This window comes from Canis aureus, chromosome 19 (genome assembly GCF_053574225.1).
Source record: "Canis aureus isolate CA01 chromosome 19, VMU_Caureus_v.1.0, whole genome shotgun sequence".
NCBI lineage: Eukaryota > Metazoa > Chordata > Mammalia > Carnivora > Canidae > Canis > Canis aureus.
In genome coordinates this window covers 46,257,173-46,267,444 of record NC_135629.1, presented here as the reverse complement: position 1 = coordinate 46,267,444, position 10,272 = coordinate 46,257,173, and positions in this window count along the sequence as shown.

The window sequence follows — 10,272 nt, the reverse complement described above, 5'->3', positions numbered from 1 at the left end:
GCTTAACATCATTGTCCCCCCACCTTCTTGGGGAGTGCTCTGCAAAAGAATTGTTCTGCTAAGCATTTTTTTTTAAGACAGAGGGTGGGGGCAGAGAGAGAGGGAGAGAGAATCTTATGCAGGTTCCTTGCTCAGTGTGGAGCACCCCCTCCACCCCTGCCTCCCCATGCACTGGGCTTGATCTCCTGACCCTGGGATCGTGACCTGAGCCAGACACTTAACCTACTGGACCACATCCAGGCACCCTTAGTGTGGTGATTTTTTCATCAAAGCAATTAGGTCTTTACAATATTGAAGCTTATCTCCTTTATCAACTTTAGGTCAAAAGATGCAGGAGTCGGGATCCCTGGGTGGCGCAGCAGTTTGGCGCCTGCCTTTGGCCCAGGGCGCGATCCTGGAGACCTGGGATCGAATCCCACATCGGGCTCCCGGCGCATGGAGCCTGCTTCTCCCTCTGCCTGTGTCTCTGCCTCTCTCTCTCTCTCTGTGACTATCATAAAAAAAAAAAAAAAAAAAAAAAAAAAAGATGCAGGAGTCAAGTGCATGGGACATCCTGTGACTATCTCTTTTTTTTTTTTTTTTTAATGAAAGGCTTCTTTTTTTCTTTTTTTTAATTTTATTTATTTATTTACGATAGTCACAGAGAGAGAGAGGCAGAGACACAGGCAGAGAGAGAAGCAGGCTCCATGCACCGGGAGCCTGACGTGGGATTCGATCCCGGGTCTCCAGGATCGCGCCCTGAGCCAAAGGCAGGCGCCAAACCGCTGCGCCACCCAGGGATCCCCTGTGACTATCTCAAGGGGTGAGAATCTAGGAGTTTCAAAGGGAGTGCACCTGAGATTTCAAAAGATGGGTGGCAATGCTTTAGGCCAGGGCCCTACAAATTCTGTGTCTTAAATGGAGTCTTTTGTTTTAAATTTATAATTTATTTTTATTTTTTTAAAGATTTTTATTTTATTTACTTATTCATGAGAGATAGAGAGAGAGAGAGAGAGAGAGAGAGAGACAGGCAGAGAGAGAAGCAGGCTCCGTGCAGGGAGCCCAATGTGGGACTCCATCCCAGGGACTCCAAGATCACACCCTGGGCTAAAGGCAGCACTAAACTACTGGGTCACCGGGGCTGCCCTCGTATTTTTTTTTTTTTTAAAGATTTATTTATTTATTCATGAGAGACACAGAGAGAGGCAGAGACACAGACAGAAGGAGAAGCAGGCTCCATGCAGGGAGCCTGATGCAGGACTCAATTCTGGATCCCAGAATCACATCCCAACCACCGAGCCACCCAGGTGCCCCAAGAATTATTTATTTGAAGGAGAGAAAGGGAGCAAGTGAGCGCACGCACAAGCAGGGGGAGTGGCAGGCAGGGGGAGAGGGAGAGGGAGAACCAGACTCCCCACTGGACAGGTTGCTGAGGTGGTTCAGGCCCAGGATCCTGACAAGAGACAAAGGCAGACAATTAACCAACTGAGCATCCAGGTGCCTCTTTTACTGAGCCACCCAGCCCCGCCCCCTGCCTTTTTTATTTATTTATTTATTTTATTCATGAGAGACAGAGAGAGAGACACACACACAGGCAGAGGGAGAAGCAGGCCCCATGCAGGGAGCCCCATGTGGGTCTCGATCCCAGGACTCCAGGATCATGCCCTGGGCCGAAGGCAGGTGCCAAACCACTGAACCACCCAGGGATCCCCTGCCTTTTTTTAAAAGTGAGCTGTATGGCCAATGTGGGGTTTGAACTCACAGAGATCAAGAGTCACATGCTCTACTGAATGAGCCAGCCAGGGGCCCCTTAGGTTGAGCCTTAATGATGCTGTCAGTGTGCTCCACTAACCCTGAGAATTGAGGATGGTATGCACCGTGAAAGTAAAACAGCCAAACAGCAGACTTGTCGAAGCCCCTGACTGGTAAAGTGGGTTCCCCCATCACTGTGAGGTTCCAGAGGAGTTCCAGATAGAATCTTTTACTTTTTCTTTTCTCATTTTCTTTCCTTTGTGTGTGTGTGTGTCAGATAATCTTTTTCTTTTCTTTTTTTTTTAAGATTTTATTTATTTATTCATGAGAGACACACACACACAGAGAGAGGCAGAGACACAGGCAGAGGGAGAAGCAGGCTCCATGCAGGGAGCCCGATGCGAGACTCGATCCCAGGACCCTGGGGTCACACCCTAAGCCAAAGGCAGACACCCAACTGCTGAGCTACCCAGGCGTCCCAAGATAATCTTTTCTAAAACAATTTTAGGGACACCTGGGTGGCTCAGAGGTTGAGCACTGCCTTGGGTTCAGGTCGTGATCCCAGGGTCCTGGGATTGAGTCCCTCATCAGGTTCCCCGCAGGGAGCCTCCTTCTCCCTCTGCCTGTGTCTCTGCCTCTCTCTGTGTATCTCTTATGAATACGTAAATTCTTAAAAAAAATTATTTTCTTTAAAGATTTTATTTATTTATTCATGAGAGACAGAGAGAGAGAGAGATAGGGTCAGAGACACAGGCAGAGGAAGAAGCAGGTTCCATGCTGGGAACCCAGTGAGGGATTCATCCTTGGACTCCAGTACCACTCCCTGGGCCCAAGGGAGATGCTCAACCGCCAAGCCACCCAGGAGTCCCTAAAATTAAAATTAAAACAATTTTAGCCACAGAAGAGACAGCAGCCTGTTTACAAAGGAAAGCTTTGGTCTGGTGAGAAATACACAAACCATGACTAAAATATATTTATAAGCATGAGAGGGAAGCTATATGAAATCTATCTGTGCAAACAGGTGTCCCAGGATTGTACTTTGAACAGGTGAGATAAGCAAAGTAGGAACTTTTTGTACCCTTATTACTATTTCCCTTCCAACGTTGGTTCCCAGGCACTCTCATTTTATCAGCAGACAATGGTTTAATGCATATACAGTGATAAGTAGTGTGAATATAAGAACTTCTGGTAGGGCCGAATTGTTATTTGGTCAAAACCAGAGTTCTCTCTTTTTTATCAAACCAACAATTATTAGATTTCCAGGATAGTTTTTCCTTTACTGGGGCCAATTGTTAGATGCCTTCATTACCAAGTTACCAAGTTACCATTTGGGAGAACATCCCTTTGGGTTTGGCTACTGGCTTCTTTGAGAGCAGCATTTGTTTTTGTTTTTTTGGTGGTTTTTTTTTTTAAGATTTTTTAAAAGATTTTATTTATTCATGAGAGACAGGCAGAGACACAGGCAGAGGGAGAAGCAGGTTCTCGGCAGGAGCCTGATGTGGGGCTGGATCCCAGACCCTGGGATCATGCCCTGAGTCAAAGGCAGACGCTCAACCATTGAGCCCCCCAGGGGTCCCAAGAGCAGCATTTGGGGCATAAATATCACCAGCAAGGTGGTTTATTTGGCCTCCAGGAACTGGAGTCTGGAATACCCAGGAGTCTTAATTGCCAGAGCAACTGGCAAAAGAATAGCATCTAATCAATTTTGAACATAGTGGCCTTAACTCGAAGGGCAGTGGCAAAAATGGCTCTGAGGCCAGGCGGATGTCCCCACGCCACAGGGCCCAGTTGCTATGATACCCCTAGGGTAACAGTAGAAAGTGCGCTGAGGGCAAATCGCAGGCCAACCCCCTGCAATGCCCTCCTTCCCAGGGCTGCTCTGTGGCTTTCCTCAGGCACTCCAGGCTGCCCTAAAACTAAGAGAAGGGAAAACAAATGGTTAACTAATACTTTCCTTGGGGAAGCTCCCCACCATCTTAAGGTTAATGCTTTACTAGAGGGAAAAACAACCGGAGCTTGACAATAGCCAGGCCTCTCGTATCCCGGGAGTCTTCTTTAGCATATGAAAGTCCTTTGAAAACCTCCCTCCTTCCTTACTTCCCCCAGCTCCCAAGTATAGAATCTGTCACCCCTCATAAGCCTCATGCCTCAGGTCTTCCTACCCATCGGTCCTGTCCCTGTGCTTTTTTAAATGTAATTAAAAAAATTTTTTTGTCCGGCTTTAATAAAGTCACCTTTTTTTGCACCAAAGATGTTTTGAGAATTCTTTCTTGGCCCTCGGCTCTGGACCTCGCCAATCCACCCGTATTGTTGGATGCCCCCTCCAAGGGCATTCCCTTCCCCCTCACATACAAAGAGGCAAAAAATGAAGTAGATAATTAGGATGTCTGTCCTAAGGCAATGTGCTTTTATTAGGCTTTTCTTTTTTTTTTTTTTTTTTAAGATTTTATTTATTCATTCACGAGAGAGAGAGAAGCAGAGACCCAGGCAGAGGGAGGAGCAGGCTCCATGCAGGGAGCCCAATGTGGGACTCGACCTGGGACTCCAGGATCACGCCCTGAGCGGAAGGCACGCGCTAAACCGCTGAGCCACCCAGGGATTCCCCCTAGGTTTTTCTTTAAAGCCTCAAACACTATGTCACCTTCACCTTTCTAAACAAATGGGTTAGGGCTATGGTATTTTAGTAAAGCACAGAGAGATTGAGCCCTAAGCGAGAAGTCTGGAATCCAGTTTTGACAGTAGCCAGCCAGTCCTTGAAAGTCTTGTAATTGGCACCTAGTTTTAGGTTTGGGAAAGTCAGGATGCCTTGAAATCTACCTGGATCCAAAGGTAGCCCTCTTTCCCAGAACAGGTGCCCTAAGTCCGGAACTTGAGTTTGGGTAAAGGGCAATTTTTCTCTGGAGACTTTATGTTCCCTTAAGCTGAAAAAAAATTTTTGTTTTAAGCTCAAAAATTTTAACAGGCAGATGCAGTCTTCCTGTGAAGAGGCTTGAGAAGGGGAGCAGAGAAGCAGATCAGGGGCACATTGTAACAAAGTAGAAACTACAACAGTTAGGTCATCCAAAGCAGCTTTCAAGGTTTGTGAAAATTATTGAACATTTCTGGGGCACCTGGGTAGCTCAGTGGTTGACCATCTGCCTTTGGCTCAGGTCGTGATCCCGGGGTCCTGAGATCTAGTCCCCAGGCGGGCTCCCCTCAGGGAGCCTGCTTCTCCCTCTGCCTCTAACCGTTTTCAACTCCAGCAAACGAAGGTTCCCAACCCCATTATTTTCTATTATCACCAAGGGCTAGAACATGAGAAAAGACTGTTACCAATTTAAGTGTCCCAGGTGACTCCAGCCCCCCAGCCAGCCTCTCCGATGCCCTTCGAATTCCCAATAATAGCGTTCTTCCCCTGTTAACTGGCTCAGAGAAACCGCTGCCTGGTTTGGGAATGCATGGCTGTCCTTGACACCAGAGCTACACTCTCGGTCCTCAACCCCACTGCTGTCCAGCAGCCCCTGTCTTGGGGGATTAAAGCAGTTCCAGTAGTCGGGGGCTCTAACAGACCCCAATGGGTTCGTGGCTCTGAACCTAATTCCTCTGTCTAGACCCTTTGAAAGATATGCACCTTATTCCTCTGCCTTTCTTCCCAGTTCCTCTGACCTTATTCATTTTTGGGGCCAAGATTTGTTAGAAAATATCACACTGGAATTTCTTTCTTCCGAAAGGGGGAACTAATTCTAGCAACTGATGGTAGTAATTAAAATACCCAGCCAGGTGAACTAAATGACCTTTGACTTTTTTTTAAAGATTTGCTTTGGTGGGGAGGGAGAGGGAGAGGGAGAGAATCTAGAGCAGGATTCCCCACTGAGTGTGGAACCCCACATGGGCCTTGATCTCAAGACCCTGAGATGATGATGACCTGAGCTGAAATCAAGAGTCGGACACTTAACCAACCACCCAGGCGCCCGAACCTTTTCACATCTTTAATTTGCTCTGTGTCTGATCGCATGATAGCACCACAGCCAAGTCTGCAGACACTGATCATTTTTGTTCATGTGGGATCAGCTATCATCCTCTTTACAGGCAAAATCTTCAACTGATATCAGTGAACTCACAAAGCATCTCCCATCAAGATTCAGATAAATCCCTTAAAACTTCTCCTGAGAGTTAATCAATATCCTATAAACAAAGAAGCCCTCGGGGCATCAGGCTTATAAAATAGAGGATTACAAGGTGACTTCATTATCCTCTGCACTTGTCCCTGTAATAATTTGGTTTTCCCTGTGACAAAACTGGGCAGGCTGAGGATGGAGTTTTGTCCTGGACGTCTGACCAATAAATAGCATTGTTATTGATGAGGAGAATTAAAAATGTTGCTTAAATTAAATCTCCCCACAACCTGCAGTCCTCTGATAAATCCCTGAGACATGCAGAGAGTGACACACTTCCAGGAACTCACGGCTGCCTTAATGTTGATGTATTATTAGAGACTAAAAGCAACATTTTATTTATCTTTTATTATTTTATTATTATTATTAAAGGATTTTATTTATTTGTGAGAGACACAGAGAAAGAGGCAGAGACATAGGCAGAGGGAGAAGCAGGCTCCCTGTGGGGGGCCTGATGCAGGACTCAATCCCTGGACCCCCGGATCACAACTGAGCCAAAGGTAGGTAGCCGCTCAACCACTGAGCCACGCAGGTGCCCCCTGAAAACTGAGAATTGATGGATTTTCCTTTAGGTGAGTGATCTTGGATGTGAGCGAGCTGGTTTGGCAAATTAACTAAATCTGGAGTACAGATAGTTTCCTATTCCCTCCTGGTCCTTTTAACTAAAAGGAGAAAGATCCTGGTTCAGCCCATTGATAAAGAGTTAAATGCTATCCAGGTGGATTCAGCATCTATAGGAAGACCAAATTTTTTTTTTTTAAAGATTTTATTTATTTATTCCAGAAAGACAGAGAGAGAGAAAGAGAGAGAGGCAGGCTCTCTGCAGGAGCCTGATGTGGGACTCGATCCCGGACCCTGGGATCACACCCTAAGTCAAAGAGAGACGCCTAGCCATTGAGCCACCCAGGTGTCCCAAGACCAGAATTTTCTTTAAAGACAATTTGAGGGACGCTTGGGTGGCTCAATGATTGAGTGTCTCTCTTTGGCTCAGGCCATGATCCAGGAGGCCCCGGGATCGAGTCCTGCATCGGGCTCCCTGCATGGAGCCTGCTTCTCCCTCTGCCTGTGTCTCTGCCTCTCCCTCTGTGTCTCTCATGAATAAATAAATAAAATCTTAAAAAAAGATAAAGACAATTTGAAATTGATTCTAGTGGTCATGAACCAATTCACGAGGCTTTTGTGTGCACGCCTGAATTTTGTTCCAAAAGCTACCAGAATTGCTCAGTGGAGATTTCCAGCAAGTGTTCTAGCATCTTGCCAAAAGTTAGGAGTCTGTTTCTCTAAACCCCTTTCAGGTTGCTCCCATCTGGCTAGTTTACCCGTTGTTTGGCCTCATCCTCCCCAATAAGCATGTGGACTAATTGGTATAAATCTCAGAAGCCAGTTTGGTAAATTTGAATAACTAGCTAAATTCTTCAGCAGACCTATGGGGGTCCTCAGCCTTAGGGAACTGTAAGAAATTTGGGGTTTCTTTGGCTCCTCAAAATACCTAACTTTAAAAGGGCAGGTTTTGAGGGGTTCAGGAAAGAAAGGAGCAGGGAGAGGTTTGGAGGAAAATGAGGAGAGAATTATTATCCCAAATAAATAAATAAAATCTTTTAAAAAATAAATAGTATTTTGCAAAAAGGCAATTTTTAGATTCCTTTTTTTTTTTTTTTAATTTTTAGATTCCTGATAACCTTTGAAAGCTTCAAAATACCATTACATTAGGCATCCTGAGGCACCTGGATGGCTCAGTCGGTTAAACAACTGCCTTGGGCTCAGGTTGTGATTTCAGGGTCCTGGGATGGAGCCGCAGGTCTGGCGGGCTCCCTGCTCAGCGGGGAGTCTGCTTCTCCCTCTCCCTTTACCCGCCTCCTCTGCCCCTACCCCTCAGCTGGTGCCCTCTCACTTTTTCTCAAATACATAAATATATATAATACATAAATATATATGTATACATAAATATATACATAAATACATAAATATATAAGAGCTTAAAAAATAAACATAAAAATAAATTAGGCATCCCATTTCAGTTTTGCCGATTTTAGAGCCACTTGAGAAAAGTAAGCTTGGGGAGATTTAGCTTCCCCATAATGGCCAGTTCTATTTTTTGTAAAGATTTTATTTATTCATGAGAGATATACAGAGAGGCAGAGACATAGGCAGAGGGAGAAGCAGGCTCCATGCAGGGAGCCCAATGCAGGACTTGATCTGGGATCAGGCCCTGAGCCAAAGGCAGACGCTCAACTGCTGAGCCACCCAGGCATCCCAAGAAGGGCCAGTTCTAAATGACGTTTGCTTTAGAGGCCATTTAGTTGGAAATGTGCAAGAGGAGGAACCGCAGTTTGAGAGAGAACGTGAGAGCACACAAGTAGAGGGGAGCAGCAAAGGGAGAGGGGGAAGCAGGCTCCCCTCTGAGCAGGGAGCCCGATGTGGGACTCAATGCCAGGACTCTGGGATCAAGATCTGAGCTAAACCTCCAACTGACTGAGCCCCCCAGGTGCCCCAGAACTGCAGTTTTTTTTAAAGATTTTATTTATTCATGAGAGACCCAGAGAGAGAGGGAGAGACACAGGCAGAGGGAGAAGCAGGCTCCATGCAGGGAGTCTGACACGGGACTCAATCCCGGGACCCCAGGACCACACCCTGGGCCAAAGGCAGGTGCTAAACCGCTGAGCCACCCAGAGATTCCCAGAACTGCAGTTTTTAAACATAAAACTGGGTTAGGGTCCCAGAAACGGGAGTGTGGGGGGGACTCCAGGCATTTTGATGACTAAGATCCCATTTCTTAGAGGTTTTCCTCTAGAGTGAGAAGAAAAACTCCTAAGCAGCACAGTTTCAACAGAAATAGCCCGGTTCCAACAAAGGTCAGGGCAGTTCCAATGGGAGCATCTCAGTTCCCAAAAGAAGAAAGCCCAAAGGAGTCAGTTCCAATAGGAACAGTCTGGTCCCAGAAAGGATCCAGACCAGAGGCCAAATGAGTACTCTGAGAAAGGACAAAGCCTTAAAACCAATCCTAAATAAAAACCTGGAGAGCTCAGAACGCAAAGAGAGTAGAGCTTGAAATCCAGGAGAGACTTATCCTTCCGTGGTGGAGAAGAAAGCACTGTGCTCATCTAGCTCTGTGGGTTCTGGGAACTGCTTTGCTCACCAGCCTCAGAGTTGTGGGGAGTCTTCTCTGGATCCCACTTCTGATCACCAAGCAATGCTCATCTTAAAAATAAAACAGTTATTTAACAGCAAAATGGGTTTATTCATGAATAGCAGAGGAACTCCACTTTGGGACACGCAGGCTATAGCAAAACCATAGGCATGTCCCATAAACAAAGGAGAGGTGCATTATTTTATGGAGAAGGAGGAAGTTGGGAGGTTGTTTTGAACTAAAGTCCACTGGAGAGAAGCAGGAGTTTAGGGTGATGACAGTTTATTGGCTGAGTTGCAGGGGTCAATGACTTCTTGTGGGAGGTGCCACGTCCACCTTTTCCCATCTGGGGAAATGTCATTGATAATTCCTTCCTGGGACGCCTGGGTGGCTCAACAGTTGAGCGTCTGCCTTTGGCCCGGGCTGTGATCCTGGAGTCCCGGGGTCGAGTCCCACATCGGGCTCCCTGCCTGGAGCCTGCTTCTCCCTCTGCCTGTGTCTCTGCCTCTCTCTCTGTGTCTCTCATGAATAAATAAATAAAATCTTAAAAAAAAAAAAGATAATTCTTTCCTGTTGGGGATTCTTCTGCTAGAGTCTGTAATTGACACTTTTCCTGTAATTGATGGAGAGTGGTAGGGCTCTCTCTTCCTGACTCGACTTTAGTGAGGTTTTCCTTTATTAATTTGCAGAATACATCACGTTTTGTTCATCCATTCATCGGTTGATGGGCACTCGGGTGATTTCCACCTTTTGGCTATGCTGAACAGTCCTCCTGTGAACGGGCATGTACAAGGCTTTGTCTGAACACCTGTTTTCAATTCCCTTGGGTAGACAGCTAGGAGGAGAATTGCTGAGTCCTAAGATAATTCTAAACCAAATTCGAACCCAGGCCCTCTAATGCCATAATCTGCTCTGGAAGATTTCGGAGTCCCTTCTGCTGTCTCCATGCTTCCGCCTTCTGACCTGGCAGGCCTCAGTTTCCCCCTGTGAGTAGGGGTTGGTACGCCCCAGATCACTTCCTCCACCATTACTCTGAACACATGATTACAGCAATGTACGTTTCCAGGGCAAACGGGGGCACGAAATGTCTGTTGTGGAGGGGACGAGATGGGCCACTCCCTCCAAATCAGACATTTGGTTCCAGCTGCTTGTGCGGCCCCATAGGGCAGGCAGGGAACTTAAGCTGAACCTGAGCAGTCGCCCCCTCCAAGTGGAGACCTGGACTCAACAGGCTCCAAAGTTTGTGGCAAGCAAGTGTGT